We start from the raw sequence: 26,226 nt of genomic DNA, 5'->3' as shown, positions 1-26,226 counted from the left end.
ACGAATATACGGACCAAATAGTTTATGATATTTAATTTATTTAAAAAACTATGAAATGAACGTTGTTTACAGTTCAGCAAGGATTACAACAGCATTAAAAATTTAAATTACAAAGTTCATTGTGATCGATGAGCGTCTTTTGATTATAAAGTTTCTCAAGACGTGGTGTTATACAAAGACATCCATTCGACATTCCTTGCTTACATTTAGCTTTAAACTGTACTCCACCTCGTAGCTGCGAAAACTGAAAAGCGAGTCTGGCGCAGTTGTTGCAAATGGAATGAGGAACTTCATTGCATTTTGACTCATCGTTGGTAGTTCCTTGTTAACATGTATCCAAAACAGACAGACACACTTCACAAAATTTACTATTCATTGAAGTACCACAAGTGAAATCAGTAGGTTGTTCCTGCTCATTGCATGATGCGCATGGAGAAATCGTGGATTTTAAAATGCAATTAAATGTATCAAAATCGTTTCAGAAAAGCTTTTCGAAGTGAACTTTTAATATTGCAAGATGGTGAAGATGGCAGGCTTACATCTCAGTCGGAAGTATTGGTTTATCTGTGTCCTGTAGGAGTGACGGTACACGAGGGGACATATCTATCGTGGTGCTTTCCATTCGGTTTTGCTGAAACTCTAATTTCTATATCAGCACTTTCACTTTTTCGTTCCAGAATAACACAGTTGCCTGATCAGAAGTGCTAAGAATATTCATTTTCTCAAAAATGTCATTGAAGTAAGCCATATTCAATAGGAAATCCTCGGTACTAAAACAGTTTGCCACAGACGGACTTTTCTTCTTTAAGGAACAGGATACCCCATTCCTCAGTTCTAACATTCTTTGTAGTATTTTATCCTTTGAAAGTTATCGATTATTACTCAGAAAGAAGCAATTAAGTATGTTCATCACCCATCTCCTCGAATTTATAGATTTTTGCCTTAACATTATTAACTGCTTCTGTAACGGTTTGCAGCACTTTAGGATCGGCGGCCAGAGCTTCACAATGTATCATGCAGTGAGTCCATACCACATCTTTAACTTTCACTTGCAATCCACAATGAACACCACATACTGAACCAACTCTACCCATACATACTGCAGTGAATCTGTTCCATGATATCTCGTTTTGATTGAAAAAAGGTACTGATAGTGACAAAAAACCTTGAGCTGTAGCTGTTTTCAGTATCGGCTCAGCGAAACGAACATAAACAATCAAATGGGCGTCTTTATGAAAATCAGTCTCTTCGTCCACCTGAAGTGCAAAACAGTTGTTACGCAATTTGTCGATTGACTACTCGAGTAAATTGTCAGGACCTTCTAAAATTCTTCTATACTCCGTTCGTCATAAGAATAAACCTGATGTAAACAAACACAAATGCGATGGTTGGTCAGGAGCCGTAGCACACGTACACTGGTGTTATGCTCTTGGAAGCAGGTCCTACTAGGGTGCCATATAAGGGGGAAATAATGAATATAAAGACAAAAAATAAATACGGTATCTGAGTAATGTTATCGAATGATTCGTGAAGGCTTCGCTGTGTTGGTGAGGGGAGTGGGGTGTTAGTGGTGTGAAATTTGTACCAGTTCGAGTTCATTCGATCCGAGTAGGGCTCACCCTCGACCACCTGAGCGTGTTTATCCTGTGCAAGCCTCTTCATCTCCGACTAACTACCGCAACCTACATCCTTCTGAATCTGCGTAGCGTATTGTGCAAATATATACATAATAAATAGTATTATTATTATTATTATCAATCGGATCAACCACAATACCATCAAATTCGATTTTTATAAATTTTGAAGAGAATTAATTGTCTTTCAGTCTTAATTTACAAATGTTGTAAATTCTAAGTTAGTAGTAGCGTCAACTTAAGTCGATTTTGCTTTGTTTACTACGTAGAGACTTAGGGAATTTAGTTATACGCTTCTTCTTCCACCATAAGTACTTGTCATTTTTGACCGTGACTCCAATACTGATTTTTATCGGACTTCCTCTTCAGATGCAGGCAGCTACAGTGACATGACGTTAGCATAATGAGCGGAAGAAAAGAAAACTTTCGTGGTTTTGCATTAAAAAGGACTTTCATACTTCCATAAAAATTATTATTCAGACAACACAATGTACACTACACACTTCTCACAAAAAATGTCTCCTCCCTACGAGAACTAAAGACAGAGTCTATGTAATAATTGACAAAAAAATGAACGAAGTTTCTATCATTTGTTATTCGCCTTCCGGCGTAGCAAAATACATCTTTTCCGACGCTTAGAGAGGTCGCGCTAGTGTTTATTATCATTGCTGTTTAGCTTTTGTCGTAGCTTGTTGGGGCTTCTCCTTATGTACCTATAATTGCCCCCACACTGTGGGGTGACATGTAATGGAGGCGCACAATGTCGTGTATACATTTGTATAGCTTATTTAAGTTTGTGCAGGAGGGGGAACAATGACGTTTATTTGTCGGCGTATTTCTCTTTGTATTTTTGGGTTGGATACGTCAGCTTGTCTTGCTTACGCATTTCCTTTAAGATAATGTGTAACTTACATACGGAATGATAATTCATTAAGTATTTACATGAGAGCGCTGCAATACTGGCTATTTGTCTTTTTGCAACATTGAGGCTAGGCACAAATTGAGACACGTATAGCACGTGTGACGTGACGCGACACACAACAGCGCGACACGCACGGGTCGCGCGGGTGCAGTGCATATAGCGACGCGTACACCCTACTTCGCACGCGCCGACTGGCGACGCTCTGCGCTGACAGAACTGAGGCGCGTGCAACCGTTTTTTCTTTCTCAAAAGATTTTACAGAAACTATTCTCTGAAAGTATATGATTTTTGCCTTCCTTGTGGCGTTATATGTCAGCTTCGTGACGCAGTACCCATCACCTCGCTAATGACCATTCTTATTGTCATGTACACATTTTACTAAGACACTACGCAAAACTCAAAAAGTTTGCAACGAAAATTAGGGGTCTCTGTGATTTTGCGTTTGGTGCGTATTACACCAATGTTGCTGCGTATGAAATTTAGTTAACATGCTGAATTTTTGTTTAGACTTGGGAGGAGATCTCTATCTGCCTCCGATCTCGAGAAAATGCATCTCATGTAGCGCGCTCACTTCCGATCTCACGCCCGCGAGAATGAATACTCGCAACATCTCTCGTATCTCCTAAACCGCTCGAGACATCGAAACGAAAGTTTGGCGAATGATATCACACGAGGAGGAGAGTGTTTTGCCAATTATTAAACACACGGTACTTTCTTATCCATGGCGATATATCAGTACTTACACGTCAAAACGTTCAAATGTGTGTGAAATCTAAATTATTCTAAGGACAAACACACACACCTAGGCCCGAGGGAGGACTCGAACCTCCGCCGCGACCAGCCGCAACTTACACTTCCCTTTTTATTTATTTCACTCCAGTGACTGTAATTTTTTAAGAGTTATCGACAGCTAGCGAAACAAGAGCTTCCTAGTATGAAAATAAACATGGAATTTCTTCTTTTATGTTACTGCAAACCGACACTATGAGGTTTTTCGTAAGCTATTGAGCTCTTTGATTGCCAGTTACTTGTTTAATGTCCGCAGCTCGTGGTTTTGCGGTAGCGTTCTCGCTTCCCGCGCACGGGGTCCCGGCGGGGTCAGGGGTTTTCTCTGGCTCGTGATGACTGGGTGTTGTGTGTTCTTCTTCATCATCATTGACTCGCAAGTCGCCGAAGTGGCGTCAACTAAAAAGGACTTGCAATACGGCGGCCGAAGTTCCCCGCATGGGGCCTGCCGTCCAACAATGCCATTCGATCATTTCATTTCACTTCACTTGTTTAATGAGGCACTTCGTTTCGGAATTCTGTCTCAATAGCTGCTCTGAGATGAGTTTGAAAATTACACTGTGACAAAGGAAGTCACCAAGAGAAATGTGGCCGCTACTCAAAAACGGTGATGTTTCTTCGAATGACAAAAGGTTAACAACTCGCACAAGAATAGATTGCCAATTCTGTTGGAATTTTGGTGGAATTCCCGTAACCCATCGTATTTTTAACACTGAGCGACTGGAACATAACTTACCAAATGATTTTATTCCTTCTCTTGATCTGATTAGTATTAAAATAATGACGAGCGTTCCTTCAGGCGGAATGATAGGCACATACCAGATACTGGTTACTCACCTACGGCTTGCCAAACTGACAATGTGTAATCACGAATAAAATAGTTGTTATTGAGAAAAACAAACAATTACTCTGTCGCACAACACAATGGTCAGTGTATTGTTAGCAGTGAAGGATAATGCGCGCGACAGGAATGCACAAGCGAGCCATGTGTGCCTTGTGAGATGGAGTTCGAAAAACATTGTCATGAAAGTAGATCTGCCTTTGTCAGCAGCACATTTCAACAAATTAAATATATCTAATCATAACACTCTTTTAGGATGTTCCTACTTTCGTAATTTTCTTCATTTGTGTAGCGTGTTGTATAATTACTTTATTAATGCTGATAATGTGCATGCAACAATTGAAATGCTTTTTCTCATCACAGCGAACCAATTAATACATTGTTATTTGTGACTGCTTTTCGACTGTTTCTAGCTTGCAGTGGAAATGTGTTCACATGCATGTAGTACAGTGTGTCGTATTACATTATTACATCCATATCAGAGTAATCACAGTGAGACTTTTGTACTTCAGATCTTGGACTCTTTTTTTACCAGGAGCACAAAGAGATCACACCTGTGATATCCCTTTCTAAATTTTTGTAACAGATCGTACAGATACGCCAGCGTACTAGGCAGCGAGAAGATAACCTTGTTTTACTTTCCTCCCTTGATTTTTAATCACATGATTTTATCAGTTACTGAAGTATGCATCTTTCTTGACAGAAGAAAAACAAAACAAAACAATATAGATAATAATAACAGAAAAGTATAATGTACTAACGAAGAAAGCTGGAGCGTTTAAATGGCAATAACGAAACACTACCCAAAGGCAATAAAATTTAGTACACAGTAAGGCAAAAATTATTGTTTGGGCAATACTACTACTGCTCATATGCGTCGTTCCGTTGTGAGCATATGGCCGGGCCACTTTTCCGCTCCCCGCCTCAATTTTCCCAAGGTGCTAGCGAGGCACGCGCGACGCGAGAAACTGTGCCTCAACCACGACGCCGCGCGACCTGGGGCAGACGCGTGTCGCGTCCCAGTCGCGTCGCGTCGCAATTTGCGCGGCCCCATTTGAACCTGTGATGTTACAAAAACGCCCGCTCTGCTGCTTCGCGCAGCACGCTCTATACGCGTCTCAGTTTGCGCCAAGGCTTAATGCCACACGTAATATTTTGTACAGTCGTTCGCGCTTCCACTCGCGCTGAGTGCCCTACTATCCGTCGAATAATTTGCTGAGGCGTGGTTTCCCATAGTGAGTGCGGCACATGTGTGTTTATTCTTCAAGAAGCGATGCTGTGACAGATAATTCACCTTTGATACGGCCCAAGAAGAAATCTTCGTCGTATCGACATTTTCAGTGGGGTGATACTGCACATCAACACCCGACGTCAAGGTGTAGTTTTCTGATTAATATATCAGACGTTGCGTAGCATAAGATTACCAAAATTGATTCATTGCACTATTGCACACGCGTTTGGATACCACTATATATTTCGTCGTTCACTTTGTCATCAGAATCGTTTTAGCCCTTGAGGTTTTTTCCTTGTTTTATTTTTCAAGTTCATCTATTACATATGGCTCGATGTACACTTAATATTCACACAAACATTTTGACATAACAATGCATATTATAATGGCTTAAATCTAAGGCTGACATTCCACCCATTATTTGTAACGCAGAAAATTCTCAAATACTAAAACATTACAAAATTCCGTCTTCAGTTACTGGTTAGCATAGTTCGTTTGTTAACTTAAAAAAAATCTTTTGGACAAAAATATAAATAACTTATTTACATTTCATTACATTGTGTTAGTATATTTATTATTACTTTATTACTAGATCTGTGTCGTTTACCAGCCATGACTGGACAGACTACGTCAAGATTAATTACATATATACATTTAAAGAAATATTCACAAAATTAAGTCATTTGTACTTAATAGAAACAATATTTGTTTGTCCATTCACTTCGCTCACTGTTAAAGAATTCACCAATGGAGTACAATGGGCGTTCTTTCAGGTCCTGTGCTCCTCTCCTTCTGAATGTTCGTAGCGGCAGGGATTGCACATCTTGAGGCAGTGAGTTGAACATCTTTAGGGCAACTACTGAAAAGCAGTCTTGCGTTCCCGTCAGTCGACATCTGGGTATTTCGATGCTCCACTTGTAACGGGTATTGTGATTGTGTATATCTGGCCTCATGCTGAAGACTCCGTGGTTTTCTTTCACGCTGATGAGACATAAAAACACACACTGGCAGAAGACTGTCATAATTCCTAACTGCTTGAATATAGACCCGCATTTAATGCATCCACATTTTATTGGAAATACGGAAGCGTCCGATCCAACCCGTCCGCTTTGACCCACGACGTCACAAATATGGCGGAAACGACCATAAACGACAATTCCAATATGGCGGATAGGGGAAACTTTATTGACACATTCCTGGGGTCAGATACATCACATGATCACACTGACACAACCACAGGCACATAGACACAGGCAACAGAGCATGCACAATGTCGGCACTACTACAGTGTATATCCACCTTTCGCAGCAATGCAGGCTGCTATTCTCCCATGGAGACGATCGTAGAGATTCTGGATGTAGTCCTGTGGAACGGCTTGCCATGCCATTTCCACCTGGCGCCTCAGTTGGACCAGCGTTCGTGCTGGACGTGCAGACCGCGTGAGACGACACTTCATCCAGTCCCAAACATGCTCAATGGGGGACAGATCCGGAGATCTTGCTGGCCAGGGTAGTTGACTTACACCTTCTAGAGCACGTTGGGTGGTACGGTATACATGCGGACGTGCATTGTCCTCTTGGAACAGCAAGTTCCCTTGCCGGTCTAGGAATGGTAGAACGATGGGTTCGATGACGGTTTGGATGTACCGTGCACTATTCAGTGTCCCCTCGACGATCACGAGAGGTGTACGGCCAGTATCGGAGATCGCTCCCCACACCATGATGCCGGGTGTTGGCCCTGTGTGCCTCGTTCGTATGCAGTCCTGATTGTGGCACTCACCTGCACGCCAAACACGCATACGACCATCATTGGCACCAAGGCACAAGCGACTCTCATTGCTGAAGACGACCCGTCTCGATTCGTCCCTCCATTCACGCCTGTCGCGACACCACTGGAGGCGGGCTGCACGATGTTGGGGCGTGAGCGGAAAACGGCCTAACGGTGTGCGGGACCGTAGCCCAGCTTCATGGAGACGGTTGCGAATGGTCCTCGCCGATACCCCAGGAGCAACAGTGTCCCTAATTTGCTGGGAAGTGGCGGTGCGGTCCCCTACGGCACTGCGTAGGATCCTACGGTCTTGGCGTGCATCCGTGCGTCGCTGCGGTCCGGTCCCAGGTCGACGGGCACGTGCACCTTCCGTCGACCACTGGCGACAACATCGATGTACTGTGGAGACCTCACGCCCCACGTGTTGAGCAATTCGGCGGTACGTCCACCCGGCCTCCCGCATGCCCACTATACGCCCTCGCTCAAAGTCCGTCAACTGCACATACGGTTCACGTCCACGCTGTCGCGGCATGCTACCAGTGTTAAAGACTGCGTTGAAGCTCCGTATGCCACGGCAAACTGGCTGACACTGACGGCGGCGGTGCACAAATGCTGCGCAGCTAACGCCATTCGACGGCCAACACCGCGGTTCCTGGTGTGTCCGCTGTGCCGTGCGTGTGATGATTGCTCGTACAGACCTCTCGCAATGTCCGGAGCAAGTATGGTGGGTCTGACACACCGGTGTCAATGTGTTCTTTTTTCTATTTCCAGGAGTGTACATCGAAACACACACACACACACACACACACACACACACACACACACACACACACACACACACGTTTCACAAAAAGCCTAATGACTCTAACGGGACAAGAGTGGAAAATTGGGGGTTTTTGGGTGGGGAGAAACTAAATATAAACAAATTTAGCCACCCATCCCATACAAAACCACGCAAAACAACGGAAAAAATCGACATCACAGAACTCACCAAATACCACAAAACAATATTATCTGGAATCGGATACTTCCCTTGACCTATATAGATCTACAGCAGCTCCCGATCCCATCTCCCAATACAAAAATCAAAATGCACCGCCAAACATTACGAACAAAGACATCACTTGACCTACACAGATCTACAGCAGCTCCCTATCCCATAAATTGGGATCGAACAGTTCCCTTGACCTATACAGCTCAACAGCAGCTCCCGATCCCATAAATTGGGATTGAAAATTTCCCTTGACCTATATAGCTCGACAGTAGCTCTCGATCCCATAAATTGGGATCGAACACTTCCCTTGACCTATATAGCTCAACAGCAGCTCCCGATCCCATAAATTGAGCTCGAACACTTCCCTTGACCTATATAGCTCAACAGCAGCTCCCGATCCCATAAATTGGGATCGAACATTTCCCTTCACCTAAATAGCTCGACAGTAGCTCTCGATCCCATAAATTGGGATCGAACACTTCCCTTGACCTGTATAGCTCAACAACAGCTCCCGATTCAATCTCCCAATACAAAAATCAAAATGCACCGCCAAACATTACGAACAAAGACTTCCCTTGACCTACACAGATCTACAGCAGCTCCCGATCCCATAAATTAAGATCGACCACTACCCTTGACCTGTTGTTGTGGTCTTCAGTCCTGAGACTGGTTTGATGCAGCTCTCCATACGACTCTATCCTGTGCAAGCTTCTTCATCTCCCAGTACCTACTGCAACCTACAACCCTTGACCTATGTAACTCAAAACAAACTCCCAATACCAGTACCAACATTCACTGCCACAAATTTCAATGAAACACTTTCCTATACCCCAATACACAACACATATGCCAAAAACAAAAACAAAAATTAGAACTTACCACAAGAAAGTTCCAGCCCCACAAACTAGATTGGCCACCATAATCTCTCTCTCTCACACACACACACACACACACACACACACACACACACACACACACACACACACACACGTGTAAACACGCAAACCAACTAAAAAATACTAAACCAAAAGAAAAACCCAACCCACACACACCTCAACCTCCCGCCCAACCCCTCTTCCTGACCCCAAAATAAGAAACAAAAACCAAATGCAACATAAAAAATCTCAACCACACACTAAAACTCAACAAAAACTTCAACAAAATAGATCCTCCACAACTAAAACAAAAAACAAACACACTCCCACTCTCCGCCCCCCCCCCACCTTAACAAATAAACCACCCACCCCACCCTGAGCCACAGCCCCCCACCCACCTACCCAGACCACCCTAACTAACAACTTTCGGCCTATACATTTTACCCACAGCCCTTAAGAAAATCCGAACAATACAATAGCCCTTTGGGACACTCTTCTGCCAACAGTACTCATCTAAATGAGACTGAAGGTTGGAAGAGCGCCTCTTCCCCCTCCCAAGAACTGACTTAACCGCCTCCCACATCCCCTCTATTGTATTAGTACAAGCCCCTGTCTCATAATTCTTAAACTCTAAACTATGGTTCACTACTAAATGATTAAATCCCCTCTCATCCAACCCCCTATAAGAAGAAAAATCATCAGAAACTATTGTGGACCCCGGCTCTATATATTCCTCAATTAACCCCACTAATTCGGCCTTGGGCCTCCCCTCCACAACCCTAAAAACACATTCGGAACCCCCCCCCCCCCCCCCCGGGACAACAGCTCCCCACACCCAAAGACCAGCCACTGACTTCCCCCTCCCATACTTCCTCTTCCTAAACTGTGACTCGTCCACCTCCACAACAACCCCATGCCCCCCCCCCCATCTTGCCCCTGTACTTAATAAATTCTGAACACACTTCACGACAAAAGGAATAACAATCTAAAACGCTCGTCTCACTCACACCAGTCCCATGCGCGCAAAAACTCTGTGGGGATCTATAACAAAAATAATATGTAACAAGCACAATCTCGCGCATGCCCAACCTAGACACAGCCACATATAACCGTCCCTGGTCCGAGAGGCCGTAACTTTAACTCAATCAGCTCTAAAGCTGTGTCCCCCATCATAGCCCTCAACTGAGAACTATTGATTTTGTCTTTCATATCCATTCCTGAACAAAAAACCACAACCGATTAAACTTAATAACAAAACCACCCGACTTACAGCAATCATCACTACATTAACCTTAACACAAAACCGTTAACTCGCTGATACAAATTCCGCTTAAAAAATACGCAAGCACTCGCCACAGAGCAACATCAAACTGAGCCCAATACACCAAACAAACGATAATCCTGAACATACCACCAGAGGGCACAACAAACCACAACACGACGACATCTACAAACACGCCACACTCACAAACCAAACTCCGCGCCGTCATGATGTCACACACCACAACACACTTACGTCACGGGTCAAAGCCGACGCGTGAGATCGGACGCTTCTGTCGACCCATTTTGTTTTCCAGTCATGCATACATTAGTTATGAGAGTTTAATATTTTCCAAGGGAGAAATAGAGAAAAACATTTACATCAAGATTCTACATTACGCATTGCTGACTTAACTACGCTTTGGCACCGCCCCCTGCATTGGGGGGGGGGGGGGGGGGAGGTAAGGAATTACTATTCTACTGGTTTATGGATTACTAAGAAAATAAGAAAATGTTGTTTGTCATGTCTTAAACCACTTATCAGGGAACTCCTTTTTCATGGAAACGAAACATATTAACGATTTACTCATCTACTATATACCGTAGAGTTGCTTATGTTTATTTACGTGTAGCTTTGTGTTCAGAACGCAGAAGTTTTTGCATTACGTCATGCTTACCTCTTTACAATTACGTTGAAATGCCGTCGTTTATATTCACATGTGACGCGATATGAACTGATTAGGATTATTTGTCGCCACAATCCTCCGTGTTTATGTGCACTTTGTAGTCAGTAGGTACGGGTAAATGTTTTGTAGTTGCACTGCGACGATGTATACTCTTATTCATTTCCTTGATGACCAACATACACACACATACATACTAATAAATAAATCATTTCTTTGAGGTGCAGCTCATTTTTTCATTTGGTACCTATAACAGCCGTCGTAAATCTCTACTGCGCTGTGTCGATGCACTGGTCGCTGCAATATAAAAAAAACTTATAACTAACTTAAAAACTAATGGTGTTTTGTAGCTCATAGGCCACTCATATACTCGGTCATCATATTCGTTCGCAGACGTTTTTCATATTTCATTCTTATTTGGTTATATATTTATTCACTTGCATTATTATTATTTTTTTTATTCATTTACCGTGCAAAGAAAGTTACTTTGACATCTCCTACAGTACCGTATCTTTTGTTAGCTAACACGTCCTGTATTTTTCGTTGTAATGATTTCTTTTAATTCTAGTTACAATGTATATATCTTAGTATTGCCACAACTTCTTTGGTTCCCTGATAGTAAATATAGTTGTTACGTGTTATTATTTATTTTGAAATTGAGTTGGATACTTGTGCAGCTTCGCGTTTCTATTCGGTTGCGCCGCGAGATAGCCTGTTGCGGTTGCTCACGGTCAATGTCTCTTTCCTAGCACTGACGTAAGCATCCATTGTAGATCGCGCACAGCTGAGCCGTACGCTGCTCCAGTTCACATTTCGTTTCGCGTGAAGCTGTGTTTTTACACTTTCTTCTTGTCAAATGTTTGTCTTTGCTTACAAAACAAGAAAATTACTTAAGTCTATACATATTTTATTCAAAAATACACATAGTAATTTTTTTTATTACTTATAAAACTATGACATTACTTACCTGATCACTGCCTGCACTTGTTCTTCTAGTGTATTTTTCGTCGATTCTAGTTTATGTTTGTATATGTAGTATTTTATATACGTTCGAAAATCTGGTTTGCTCCCATCGGCTGTAAGGTCTATAGTGTGGGGCTCAACTACGACCGATTCGGGTTTTTCTGTGGTGTAGTCTGATCTACTTCTGTGCACGGAACAATTTCTGTCCGTTGTACTGTGTGATTGTTTCTCCAGTTTGTATCATTACCAGCTCGCGACATACATTCTCGAGTGTTCATATGGCTGTTGTGAAATGTTGCCGTATTGCGATTTTGTTGGGCAAAGGTTGGCTGCGGTACGGCGTGTGGCATGTTATTGTTGTTGCCGCGCGCCGGCCATTGGTGCGACTCACTTTTTATTTACACGCGGTGCATGGTTTCTAGAGGACGGATTGAAATTAGCTTGCGGATGGTAACCGTTGCTGTTATACGGAAAGTTTCGTTCAAATCTTTTGTTCTTGCCATTTCCATTCCCGTATCCATTACCACGTTAATGTGTCCATACGGTTGCGCGTCTGGCATTTTGTATTGATCATTCGAGTTATGTTGTTGTGGTGTTTGGCTTTCTGACGCCTTTCTCCTCATATATTAGGTCGATTGAATATAAAACGGATAGAAAATATTCTGTGTCGTGCTCATTGGAGTAACTAATTTTTCATGAATGTGTGATGGCAAACCACTTTTTAAAATTTTTTAAATATTGACATGAGAAATAGGATTCGTTCAATAACGTTTTTTTTTGGGATACTTCTCAAAACACCCTCGCAAGGTACCATATTTGCTATTAAAAGGGGCGGGGTTAGAAACCTCTCGCCTAAGTCTCTCCTGTACATCGTCTGACCACTATTTGTCAAGAAATTCCCGTTCCACAAAAGTACATCGCCTTGCGTGTACCCAACAGCAAACCTGATCTTTTGTGCTTCCGTCCAATTTCTTGGAAACACATGTGGAAAAGCACTAATAAACACAACAGGATTCATCTTCTTACCTTCAGTCGCAAATGTTCGAAATTGACCGTCTCTTAATAGACCTTCGTCAGCAAGTGTAGTGGACAAAAGTTTGCATTTTGTGCTGTGTTTACATAGCTGTCATAATTATTTACACTTTTCGTAGGCCCTGTAAACTTACACTCTGCGTTCTCTCATCACTACTGGCGTTCTTTGTAGCGTTTGTAATGATCTGTGTGCATATATTACTTTGGTTTGCTGCGGCTGGCTCTTTGTTTGTGTGTACAGCTTGTGCCTCTGTAACATTCTCACCTAAGTAGTTGCTTATTCTGTGCTCTGTAGCTTGCAAATTGATGTTCACTTTGGCGATAATGTCATTTTCCTTTTACTGATTAACTTTTTCAACTACATCATTGATTAATCTACGTTCCCTCACGACCTTTACCGCTGTGGTGCTGGTTTTGTCTAAAGTACCTGTTTCAGCTTGTGAAATTACATCAGATAAATTTTCATTAACTTTGTCTCTTTCCTTTTTGGCACAGACTGTTTCTATTTCAAGTGATGCTACTTTTAAAGTGAGTTCATCAATTGATATTGGTATATTTTCGTAATCCTTCTCTGGGTTTGTTCACTACGGTAGAGACGTTCTTTATTGTGGAAGTTAATTGTGTTCGTTTAGCTACCAGGTTCGTGTGTGTCTTTCATCGCTTTTATTTGCTGCTCTACTTTATCATTCTGCTCGTTAAGAGTGTCTAATTTCTGTTATATTTCCGTAATGTCATTGTTTACTTCGGAAAGTACATCTTGCTTTATCTGTTTCTCCATGTCTTTAAATTTTACATTCATTTGCTCGTGAATCGTCAAATCACTGATCAAATCTTTTAAAACTTGTTTCTGCTCTTGTTTTATGTTGTTTACGTCTTGTGTGACTATGGTAAGGTTTTGCGACAAACTGTCAAATTTTGTATTTGTGTCTGCCCACAAATTGGTGTTTGTATTTTTTATGTCTGCACGCAAATTGGTGTAATTGGTGTTCATACTATCGAGTTTTTGAAGTATGGCGGCAAGTGCGTTATTTTGGTTGCTATTTCATGTACTTTGGTTGTTAACAACTGTACTTTGACATTTGGAATTCGTATGATGGGTGACGGTAAAGTGTCGTAAAAAATCATGTTATCTTCGCTTTCCATGTTTTCTTGTGTGAGCAGAATGTTTCTCGCGGAGATACGTGATGTAGTTTCATCTATTGTCATCACCGTATTATCAAAGTTAGACCTCTGTGTAAACTCACGATCACTTGTTACTTTGGTTATGTTCATCTCTGGACTACTTAATACGTCTAAGTGTGGAAGACATGGCTCTGGTACTTCAGATGTTGTGTCTTGCAATTATACGCCATCTTGGCTCATTGCCGGTTCGCCATTGTCACCAATAATGGAAACTGATTTTTGTGCCATTTTGACTGAATATTAAAATTTAAATTTTGAAAAATAGGAAATTGAAATATTTTAGTAAATTTGAACATACGATTTACTTGTCGTCAGGCGTAAATTGGCTACTTTTATAACGCACGAAATGTTGTGACACAAAAACTTCAAAGTTTTCTCTCGCTAATCATAAAGTAAAATAACTGAAAAATTCACTACAATATATTTAGATAGGGAAATTAAGGAAAGGGATGTCTTAATTACTACGCAGGAGACGCTACCAAGCATAGCTAAGCAAGTGGTTGCGTAGCGGTCCTACCTTTGCTGTGATGAAACAAACAGCGTATTTCCAAAATTTTCCGTAAATTCCGATTTCTTTTTTGGTTCCTTTTTGAATTGGTTACTTTATCCACAAAAGAATTTTTGGTTCTGATTACTTTGCTCCCAGTCATGATGTTGCACATGAAACTTTAAAAAGAATTAGTACATACAAAAAATTTCATGCAGTGTCAAAAAATAATTTTGAATAACTTACTTTATACATAACTGGTTTCATGGCTTTCTCACTGTCATGTCACCAGGTCGCCAGTTGTACCACAATACCATCAAATTCTATTTTTATAAATTTTGAAGTGAAATAATAGTCTTTCAGACCCAATTTACAAATTTTTTAAATGGTATGTGAGTAGTAGCGTGAACTTACGTCGATTTTGCTTTCTTTACCCCGTTGAGATTTACAGAATTTAATTATATGCTTCTTCTTCCACCATAAGTACTTGTCATTTTTAACCGTGACTCCAATACTGATTTTTATCGGACTTCCTCTTCAGATGCAGGCAGCTACAGTGACATGACGTTAGCATAATGAGCGGAAGAAAAGAAAACTTTAGTGGTTTTGCATTAAAAAGAACTTTCAGAATTCCATATTATTATTCAGACAACACAATGTACACTGCACACTTCTCACAAAAAATACGTCTCCTCCCTACAAGAACTAAAGACAGAGTCTATGTAATAATTGACAAAAAAATGAACGAAGTTTCTATCATTTGTTATTCGCCTTCCGGCGTAGCAAAATATATCTTTTCCGACGCCGTACAGAGGTCGCGCTAGTGTTTATCAGTACTGCGTCTAAGCTTTTGTCGTAGCTTGTTGGGGCTTGTCCTTACTTACCTATACAGTATTCATCTCTTGGTCTCCCTCTACGATTTTCACCTTCCACGCGTCCCTCCAATATTAAATTGGAGACCCCTTGAAGCCTAAGTACGTTTCCTACAAACCGATCCCTTCTTATAGTCAAGTTGTGCCACAAATATCTCTTCTCTCCTATTCTGTTCAGTACCTCCTCATTAGTTACGTGATCCACCCATCTTATCTTCAGCATTCTTCTGTAGCCCTACATTTCGAAAGCTTCTATTCTCTTCTTGTCCAAACTATGTATCGTCCTTTTTTCACTTCCAAACATGGCTATACTCCGTACAAATACGTTCGGAAAAGACTTCCTGACACTTAAATCTATGCTCTATCTTAACAAATTTCTCTTCTTCAGGAAAGCTTACCTTCCCATTGCTAGTCTACATTTTATATCTTCTCTTCTTCGACAGTCATCAGTTATTTTTCTTCCCAAATAGCAGAACTTATCTACTACTTTAAGTGTCTCGTTTCCTATCTAAATCCATCGGCATAACTTGATTTAATTCGACTACATTCCATTATCCTCGTTTTGCTTTTGTTGATGTTCATCTTATATCCTCCTTTCAAGACACTGTCCATTCCGTTCACCTGCTCTTCCAGGTCCTCTGCCGTCTCTGACAAAATTTCAGTTTCGTCGGTAAACCTCTAATTGTTTATTTCTTCACCATGGATTTTAAATCCTATTCCAAATTTTTCTTGTGTTTCCTTTACTCCTTGCATAATATACAGATTGAATAACATCGGGGCTAAGCTACAACCCTGTCTCACTTCCTTCTCAACCACTGCCTCCCTTTCGTACCCTTGACTCTTGATAACTACCATCTGGTTTCTGTACAAAGTCTAAATAGCCGTTCGCTCCCTGTATTTTACCCCTTACATCTTCAGAATTTGAAAGAGACTATTCCAGTCAACATTGTCAAAAGCTTTCACTAAATCTGCAAACACTATAAACGTAGGTTTGCCTTTTCTTAATCTTTCTTCTAAGATAAGTCGTAAGGTCAGTATTGCCTCACGTGTTCCAACATTTCTACAGAATCCAAACTGATCCTCCCCGAGGTCCGCATCTACCAGTTTTTCCATTCGTCTGTAAAGAATTCGCGTTAGTATTTTGCAGCTGTTACTTATTAAACTGATAGTTTGGTTAATTTTCACATCTGTCAGCACCTGCTTTCTTTGGGATTGGAATTATTATATTCTTCTTGAAGTCTGAGGGTATTTCACCTGTTTCATACATCTTGCTCACCAGCTGGTAGAGTTTTGTCATGACTGGCTCTCTCAAGGCCGTCAGTAGTTCTAATGGAATGTTGTCTACTCCCGGGGCCTTGTTTCGACTCAAGTCTTTCAGTGCTCTGTCAAACTCTTATCTCCCATTTCGTCTTCATCTACATCCTCTTCCATTTCCATAATATTGTCCTCAAGTACATCGCCCTTGTATAAACCCTCTATATACTCCTTCCACCTTTCTGCCTTCCCTTCTTTGCTTACAACTGGGTTGCCATCTGAGCTCTTGATATTCATACAAGTGGTTCTCTTTTCTCCAAAGGTCTCTTTAATTTTCCTGTAGGCAGTATCTATCTTACCCCTAGTGAGATAAGCTTCTACATCCTTACATTTGTTCTCTGGCCATCCCTGCTTAGCAATTTTGCACTTCCTGTTGATCTCATTATTGAGACGCTTGTATTCTTTTTTGGATGCTTCATGTACTGCATTTTTACATTGTCTCCTTTCATCAGCTAAATTCAGTATTTCTTCTGTCACCAAAGGATTTCTACTAGCCCTCGACTTTTTACCTACTTGATCCTCTGCTGTCTTCACTACTTCATCCCTCAAAGCTACCCATTCTTCTTCTACTGTATTTCTTTCCCCCATTTTTGTCAATTGTTCCCATATGCTCTCCCTGAATGTACAACATCTGATTTAGCCAGATTATCCAGGTCCCATCTCCTTATATTCCCACCTTTTTGCAGTTTCTTCAGTTTTAATCTACAGTTCATAACCAATAGATTGTGGTCAGAGTCCACATCTGCCCCTGGAAATGTCTTACAATTTAAAACCTGGATCCTAAATCTCTGTCTTACCATTATACACTCCTGGAAATTGAAATAAGAACACCGTGAATTCATTGTCCCACGAAGGGGAAACTTTATTGACACATTCCTGGGGTCAGATACATCACATGATCACACTGACAGAACCACAGGCACATAGACACAGGCAACAGAGCATGCACAATGTCGGCACTACTACAGTGTATATCCACCTTTCGCAGCAATGCACGCTGCTATTCTCCCATGGAGACGATCGTAGAGATGCTGGATGTAGTCCTGTGGAACGGCTTGCCACGCCATTTCCACCTGGCGCCTCAGTTGGACCAGCGTTCGTGCTGGACGTGCAGACTGCGTTAGACGACGCTTCATCCAGTCCCAAACATGCTCAATGGGGGACAGATCCGGAGATCTTGCTGGCCAGGGTAGTTGACTTACACCTTCTAGAACACGTTGGGTGGCACGGGATACATGCGGACGTGCATTGTCCTGTTGGAACAGCAAGTTCCCTTGCCGGTCTAGGAATGGTAGGACGATGGGTTCGATGACGGTTTGGATGTACCGTGCACTATTCAGTGTCCCCTCGACGATCACGAGAGGTGTACGGCCAGTGTAGGAGATTGCTCCCCACACCATGATGCCGGGTGTTGGCCCTGTGTGCCTCGGTCGTATGCAGTCCTGATTGTGGCGCTCACCTGCACGGCGCCAAACACGCATACGACCGTCATTGGCACCAAGGCAGAAGCGACTCTCATCGCTGAAGACGACACGTCTCCATTCGTCCCTCTATTCACGCCTGTCGCGACACCACTGGAGGCGGGCTGCACGATGTTGGGGCGTGAGTGGAAGACGGCCTAACGGTGTGCGGGACCGTAGTCCAGCTTCATGGAGACGGTTACGAATGATCCTCGCCGATACCCCAGGAGCAACAGTGTACCTAATTTGCTGGGAAGTGGCGGTGCGGTCCCCTACGGCACTGCGTAGGATCCTATGGTCTTGGCGTGCATCCGTGCGTCGCTGAGGTCCGGTCCCAGGTCGAAGGGCACGTGCACCTTCCGCCGACCACTGACGACAACATCGATGTACTGTGGAGACCTCACGCCCCACGTGTTGAACAATTCGGCGGTACGTCCACGCGGCCTCCCGCATGCCCACTATACGCCGTCGCTCAAAGTCCGTCAACTGCACATACGGTTCACGTCCACGCTGTCGCGGCATGCTACCAGTGTTAAAGACTGCGATGGAGCTCCGTATGCCGCGGCAAACTGGCTGACACTGACGGCGGCGATGCCAGATGCTGCGCAGCTAGCGCCATTCGACGGCCAACACCGCGGTTCCTGGTGTGTCCGCTGTGGCGTGCGTGTGATCATTGCTTGTACAGCCCTCTCGCAGTGTCCGGAGCAAGTATGGTGGGTCTGACACACCGGTGTCAATGTGTTCTTTTTCCATTTCCAGGAGTGTATAATCTATCTGAAACCAGTCAGTATCTCCAGGCTTCTTCCATGTAGACAACCTTCTTTTATGATTCTTGAACCAAGTGTTAGCTATGATTAAGTTGTGCTCTGTGCAAAATTCTACCAGGCGGCTTCCTCGTTCATCCCTCTCCCCAATCCATATTCACGTACTACGTTTCCTTCTCTTCCTTTCCCTATTCTCGGATTCCAGTTACCCATGACTATTAAATTTTTGTCTCCCTTCACTATCTGAATAATTTATTTGATCTCATCATACATTTCTTCAATTTCTTCGTCATCTGCAGAGCTAGTTGGCATATAAACTTGTACTACTGTCGTAGGCGTGGGCTTCGTGTCTATCTTCGCCACAATAATGCTTTCACTATGTTGTTTGTAGTAGCTTACCCGAACTCCTATTTTTTTATTCATTATTAAACCTACTCCTGCATTACCCCTATTTGATTTTGTATTTATAACCCTGTATTCACCTGACCAGAAGTCTTGTTCCTCCTGCCACCGAGCTTCGCTAATTCCCACTATATCTAACTTTAATCTATCCATTTACCTTTTTAAATTTTCTAATCTACGTGCCCGATTAAGGGATCTGACATTCCACGCTCCGATCCGTAGAACGCCAGTTTTCTTTCTTCTGATAACGACTTCCTCTTGAGTAGTCCCCACCCGGAGATCCGAACGGGGGACTATTTTACCTCCGGAATATTTTACCCAAGAGGACGCCATCATCATTTATCCGTACAGTAAAGCTGCATGCCCTCGGGAAAAATTACTGCCGTAGTTTCCCCTTGCTTTCAGCCGTTCGCAGTACCAACAGAGCAAGGCCGTTTTGGTTAGTGTTACAAGGTCAGATCAGTCAATCATCCAGACTGTAGCCCCTACAACTACTGAAAAGGCTGCTGCCCTCTTCAGGAACCATACGTTTGTCTTGCCTCGAAACAGATACCCCTCTGTTGTGCTTGCACCTACGGTACGGCTATCTGTATAGTTGTGGTTGCACCTACGGTACGGCTAACCGTATCGCTAAGGCACGCAAGCCTCCCCGCGAACGGCAAGGTCTATGGTTCATGGGGAGGATCCGCCCATAATAGAAACAATTCGATTTTGCGGGAAACAGCAAATAGCTCTAAAGGTCATCGTGATTCTGGACCTTGAAGAACAAGACGTTGTTAAGATACAGAGCCAACAGTGGAGATAACATTCTTAAAAACGAATTAACGACCAGCGGCGGGAAGACGATTACAGAAGTTCTTTCATTCAAAACGAACTTATTAACGTTTGGCCACTTAATTCAATTAAAAATTATAGAAAACTTCCAGAAGTCAGGTTTTTAGTATGTTTTAGCAGATTAAACCTCTGACATCCGCCAAATCGAACAATTTTCTCTCTGTGTACGTTACGTAGGTGAGAGAACTTTCAAAATCAGGGATGGCTAACACAAATACCTCCCATAGGCTAACACAAATACCTCCTATAAAAGAAGTCTGCGGATTCTTTGATTTGTCAGCCCAAACAACAGAAATAATGAAATCAATGATGTATGAATGTTGTCCAGAGCAAAAGAAAAAGAAACATGTTTTATTGTGCTAAACCCGATGCGTATAAAGGCACAACTCAGTACTTTTATTTAAAGACACATCTTTCTCTCCCTTTGGAAAATAGAAGAGGAAGTAAGTGACACGCCATCTAAGGTTCACACTCTTAAACAGTGCTATTAGTCAATTTGCGTTTCTTGTTAAACTTTTTGTTTTTAGACAGATGCTTATATGAACAGCTTCAAAACAAAAATACCAATCTTCCGCAGTCCTTGAGTAATGTTTGAGTAACGGACATGAATGCATTCTGAGAGACGCAAATCTGCTTCAGACTGCGGTATCTATAAGTAGTTTTGTTGGTTGGGTGATTCGGTTGCGGGGGACCAAAAACCGAGGTCATCGGTTCCATCAAATTATTGAAGGATAGGGAAAGAAGTCGGCTGTGCCCTTTCGAAGGAACAATCCTGGCATTTCCCTGAAACGGTTTAGGGAAATCACGGAAAACCAAAATCAGGATGGCCCAGTGAAGGACTGAATCGTCGTCCTCCCGAGTGCGAGTCCAGTGTGCTAACCACCTCGCATGGTATGTAGTTTGGAAACGCACTGTAATGCAGTAGCAAAATGCTCGTCCTTCTTCCAGTTCCCGTATAATGTGAAGTTTTCCTAATTTCCCTGACAACGTACTCCACCATAACTACTCGTGATGTGCTCCTCACAAGCTCGTGTTGAGGAGAAGGCTTGGTTTTGGCGCTGGTCTTACACAGTGTACACGGTTGTCACAGCAACGAGAACACGTTTCCATTTACACCAAGTTGTCAAAACATGGTCCTGTCGCATTAACTCGGCTCATCCTGTTTCTCCTCAGGGTGCAGATGCGCTCTCTGACTTCCGATCAGCAGCAACTTCACATTCACAAAGCTCCAGGGAGGGCTGGCCAGACACTGACAAAAAGTTACAAGGTGCAGAGAGACTGCAACCACCCTGGAGGTTTGCAGCATGGGGTACCTAACAGATAGGTTCGAAAACGATGAATTGTGATAATGTGAGAGTGCCACGAATATGTTTCACCAGTGGCTGTAATCATTAAAAGACATCTCCATAGGATTCAAACCGAGTATGTGGTTAAACGGAAAGACTTGATTGCAAACCACACACGAAATTTCTACGAGAAAGCGAAACACTGTAGATTTGAAAAACCAGTGTATTGGACAAATTATTTTGTACATTTCTTACGATTTGAATCTAGCATTGCAGTTTTAAGTGATTCCTCACATAGCATACCATCTACTGTATGTGATCAGTCTCAATAAACCATCATCCCTGTCGCGTATAAGCCCGTGGATATATTGCAGAATGTCTGTTACACTGACTACGTGGTATCAAGATAGAATGGATTATAAATGTTGTTTATCAGCGTGGTAAATGACAGTGGCTTGATGGAGTTGCAAATATTGGCTTAATGCCACGTTCTTTAGGCGAATCACTTTCTAAATTCGGTGAGAGCTTACACCGGTGACCACATACGCACCCCGCGTCCGCCATCTGCGCGTATGTACAACGTCGCAGTAGTTGCATGCAAGACCACTTCATTCGGAAGCAGTACCATGCCTCGACAAATGAAGCTTGAATAGTTTTTAACAAGGGTACCATTAGCGGCGCTACTGTGTGCCTGTAGATTCGAGACCACTCTTTATCTGGGGTGACAGTAAAAGGATCGTTGTGATTCTACTTTTAATAAGTGGTCCCTTGTAAACGATTATGTCTTCTTCGTAAGACACACTGGTACCACTCGCACAAAAAACAAATGGATCGTGCTCATCGATTGCGGATTTTCACTCAGTATTGTTTGATATCACCAGCATTGAGTTATTTGCGAGATATTATACTTGTCAGGGGATGTGTGATAGTTTCGCTGTGATCAGCAGGTTTATAAAGTATGTGTTGGGTTGTAAAGTTACTGTGGTCAGTGTTCTGACATGTGGCCGATTTCCTAGGACGACGTCGCTTGGCGCGTGGTACGCATAGCGGAGGTGGCCAGAGTGCGATGGCGTCTGCACCTGAGAGAGCCGCGGGCGGGCGGTGGGCGCAAAGAAAAGTTCCAACTGGCTGGCCGGCCGGTTCTTGTTCACAGCGCCATTGGAACATGTCGGCCGCCCGGTCGGGTAATCAGCGAACTCGAAAGTGGTTCGAATGGCTCTGAGCGCTGTGGGAGGCCATCACTCCCCTAGAACTCAGAACTACTCAAACCTAACTAACCTCAGGACACCACACAGGAGTCGAACCTGCGGCGTAGGAGTCGCGCGGTTCCAGACTGAAGCGCCTAGAACCGCTAGGCCACAGCGGCCGGCACAGCGAACTACTGAATAGTTGTTGGGCAGCCTTCGTGATTGCGTGTGTATGTCGAAATTGGAGAAAAATCGATATGTCGAGTGTTGGCGTCGAATCGCAACCATTTTGGTCATCCTGGACACTCCCCACGACCGGGCGGTCCTCGCCAGCAGGCCGAGTGTGGCTGCAGACCGGGCACGAGGGTCCACGGCGGCAAGTAGCCTGGGACGACATCGGGATACGAACGAGTGGGATGTCCGACATCTAGCCTTGAGAAGTACTACTACGGATTGGAACATTGTTTACGTCTCTCTTGTTTCGTGCTTCTCAGTACAGTGGAGCGGAGTGTCTTGTAGTGGCTCTTGTTGTTGTGTCTCTGCTATCATGCAATAGGTCGTCCAGAATGTAATGGGGACAACCAATTTAGGAATTCTGTAGTGCTTTAAGAACCCAATCGCAACGTCAAATTCCGGATTAATCAATTTATTGTTTCCAATAGTTGTACTGCGAACACACACATCAATCTAACCGCTCTACAGATTGTTTAATGAGATAACATTCAACTGTGTTGAAGTTTGAAATTCTCAGCTACCTCCGACGTAATGGTCTTCCTACCAAACGAGTGACTGTGCCAGTATACACCAATAGGAGACAACGGAAAAAAAGTCCAGAAGGGAGAAGAGTGTGGTTTGCAACCGGAGAGTAGTGGGAATGAATCCTGGCAAATATAGCAGTCGTAGTATCCAACAATAGGAACTAAGGAAAAACAGTCGTACACAAAAGATATCGATTTAATTAATTAGTGAAACTGACAAAGTGAGGGACATCCACAGCCGGGGATTTATTTGATGTCCACTAGTTTGTTCAGGACAAAGGAGTGACTAGTGTGCCCCATGGCAGACGCTCGCTGGGCAGGAACTAGTTACTTGACAGAGAGAGAGAGAGAGAGAGAGAGAGAGAGAGAGAGAGAGAGCATATGTTTTGAGAGGAATTTCGGAGGTATCGGTATCAAAGAGTTGGGGCCACCAGTGGTCAGTGGTGACGGGCAGGAGAGGAGGGAGGAGCGGTGGTGGTGGTGGCCAGCACCCTCTGCTGGCGGTAGTGTGAACTCGGTCAGCCAGTATGGGCAGCTGCTACGGAAGGTGGGTGTTTTTGGAGCCGGTTGAGCAGGTGGTGCAACCAGAAGCAGCCACTTGACCACAGGGGACCGCCGCCCATGCGCTCCCACGTTATCTAGTTTTATTTTCTGCAGAGAAACGAACCATACGTTTCCGTTCGAAAACCATATTCTATGCTTGTCCTGTCAGTTGTAAGGTCGTCAAGTTTCGTACATCTTTTGGACCATTATTCACTTCCAACCCGATTTTAATAAATATTGCGTGACTGAATTTAAATGCCCTATTCAGACCCATTACGTTGAATAGCTGAGTTCATTTGTTCCTGCATATTTGTAGTTTTACTCTGAGACCAAAATTTATGAGGTCATCGTTAAACATCTGTTCTCTCTTCATCTTAACGATTTTTTTCTGCTGCCTGCCTCTTTTTTCGTGTTCTGTCTGCTGCTTCTCTGCATAAAGGCAAAATTTTCTCTACACCAATTTAATTTGGGTATCATTGTTTTCGAAACAGAGTGGTAATGAATTATAGTATTCCCGAATAAAAGGGTATAAGGACTGCTGTTGAGCAGGGCACTTATACTGAACGCGTAATTTGATGAAAATATTTTGTTACCAACTTCATTCGTGCTAAAGAATTTAATAATTATTCGATTAGTTTCTCCCTCCTACATTTGAAATACGAACGTCATAGGGGGTAAAATTTTGCTACAAGTGTGACTGATCTAGAATCACTTACTCTTCAACATAATAGTGGTATCTCACGCTTACAAAACGGAAGCCCTCAACGTAACTTGGATGATTTCTTTCTTTTTTTTTAATTTTGTGGTCGGGCTGTGTTAGGTCGTACTACAATACTTCTCTTAAAGTTTACAAATAATATGCGGCAGTGTTGTACTTGTGGAGACAAGAGAAGCTACTACAGAAAAGCAAAGCGTGCGGCACAGAAACAGCCCGGGCAGCCGGCGGGACGCGCCTCTGGTTCAACGAGCGGCGACTAGGCGCTGCAGCCGCGGGCACAGCATCTGGCGCTGCCCGTCCCCTTACTACATTATTCGCGATCGCTTGCATAATGCACAATGTAGTGTGTAGTAAGTCTCGCTGGTGCGATGATATGTCGCCGCATATAGCACAACACGGGTATTCATGAAATTGATCGAAAATGTCAATTTTCGATTTACTTTTTATTTGTTATTACAATTGCAGAATTTTAGAACATGTTTTTTGCTCGAGTATCATGTAGTTTTTGGAAACCCAGAATCTACTCTGTAGGAATCAACATGGATTCCGGAAACAGCGATCGTGTGAGACCCAGAAATTATTAGATACAGGCTCCCAGGTAGATGCTATTTTCCTAGACTTCCGGAAGGCGTTCGATACAGTTCCGCACTGTCGCCTGATAAACAAAGTAAGAGCCTACGGAATAACAGACCAGCTGTGTGGCTGGATTGAAGAGTTTTTAGCAAACAGAACACAGCATGTTGTTATCAATGGAGAGACGTCTACAGACCTTAAAGTAACCTCTGGCGTGCCACAGGGGAGTGTTATGGGACCATTGCTTTTCACAATATATATAAATGACCTAGTAGATAGTGTCGGAAGTTCCATGAGGCTTTTCGCGGATGATGCTGTAGTATACAGAGAAGTTGCAGCATTAGAAAATTGTAGCGAAATGCAGGAAGATCTGCAGCGGATAGGCACTTGGTGTAGGGAGTGGCAACTGACCCTTAACATAGACAAATGTAATGTATTGCGAATACATAGGAAGAAGGATCCTTTATTGTATGATTATATGATAGCGGAACAAACACTGGTAGCAGTTACTTCTGTTAAATATCTGGGAATATGCGTGCGGAACGATTTTAAATGGAATGGTCATATAAAATTAATTGTTTGTAAGGCGGGTACCAGATTGAGATTCATTGGGAGAGTCCTCAGAAAATGTAGTCCGTCAACAAAGGAGGTGGCTTACAAAACACTCGTTCGACCTATACTTGAGTGTTGCTCATCAGTGTGGGATCCGTACCAGATCGCGTTGACGGAGGAGATAGAGAAGATCCAAAGAAGAGCGGCGCGTTTCGTCACAGGGTTATTCGGTAACCGTGATAGCGTTACGGAGATGTTTAGCAAACTCAAGTGGCAGACTCTGCAAGAGAGGCGCTGTGCATCGCG

This window comes from Schistocerca gregaria, chromosome 2, assembly GCF_023897955.1.
Source record: "Schistocerca gregaria isolate iqSchGreg1 chromosome 2, iqSchGreg1.2, whole genome shotgun sequence".
Taxonomy (NCBI): Eukaryota; Metazoa; Arthropoda; class Insecta; order Orthoptera; family Acrididae; genus Schistocerca; species Schistocerca gregaria.
The sequence above is the reverse complement of the archived record's forward strand: the minus strand, read 5'-3'. Positions refer to the sequence as shown.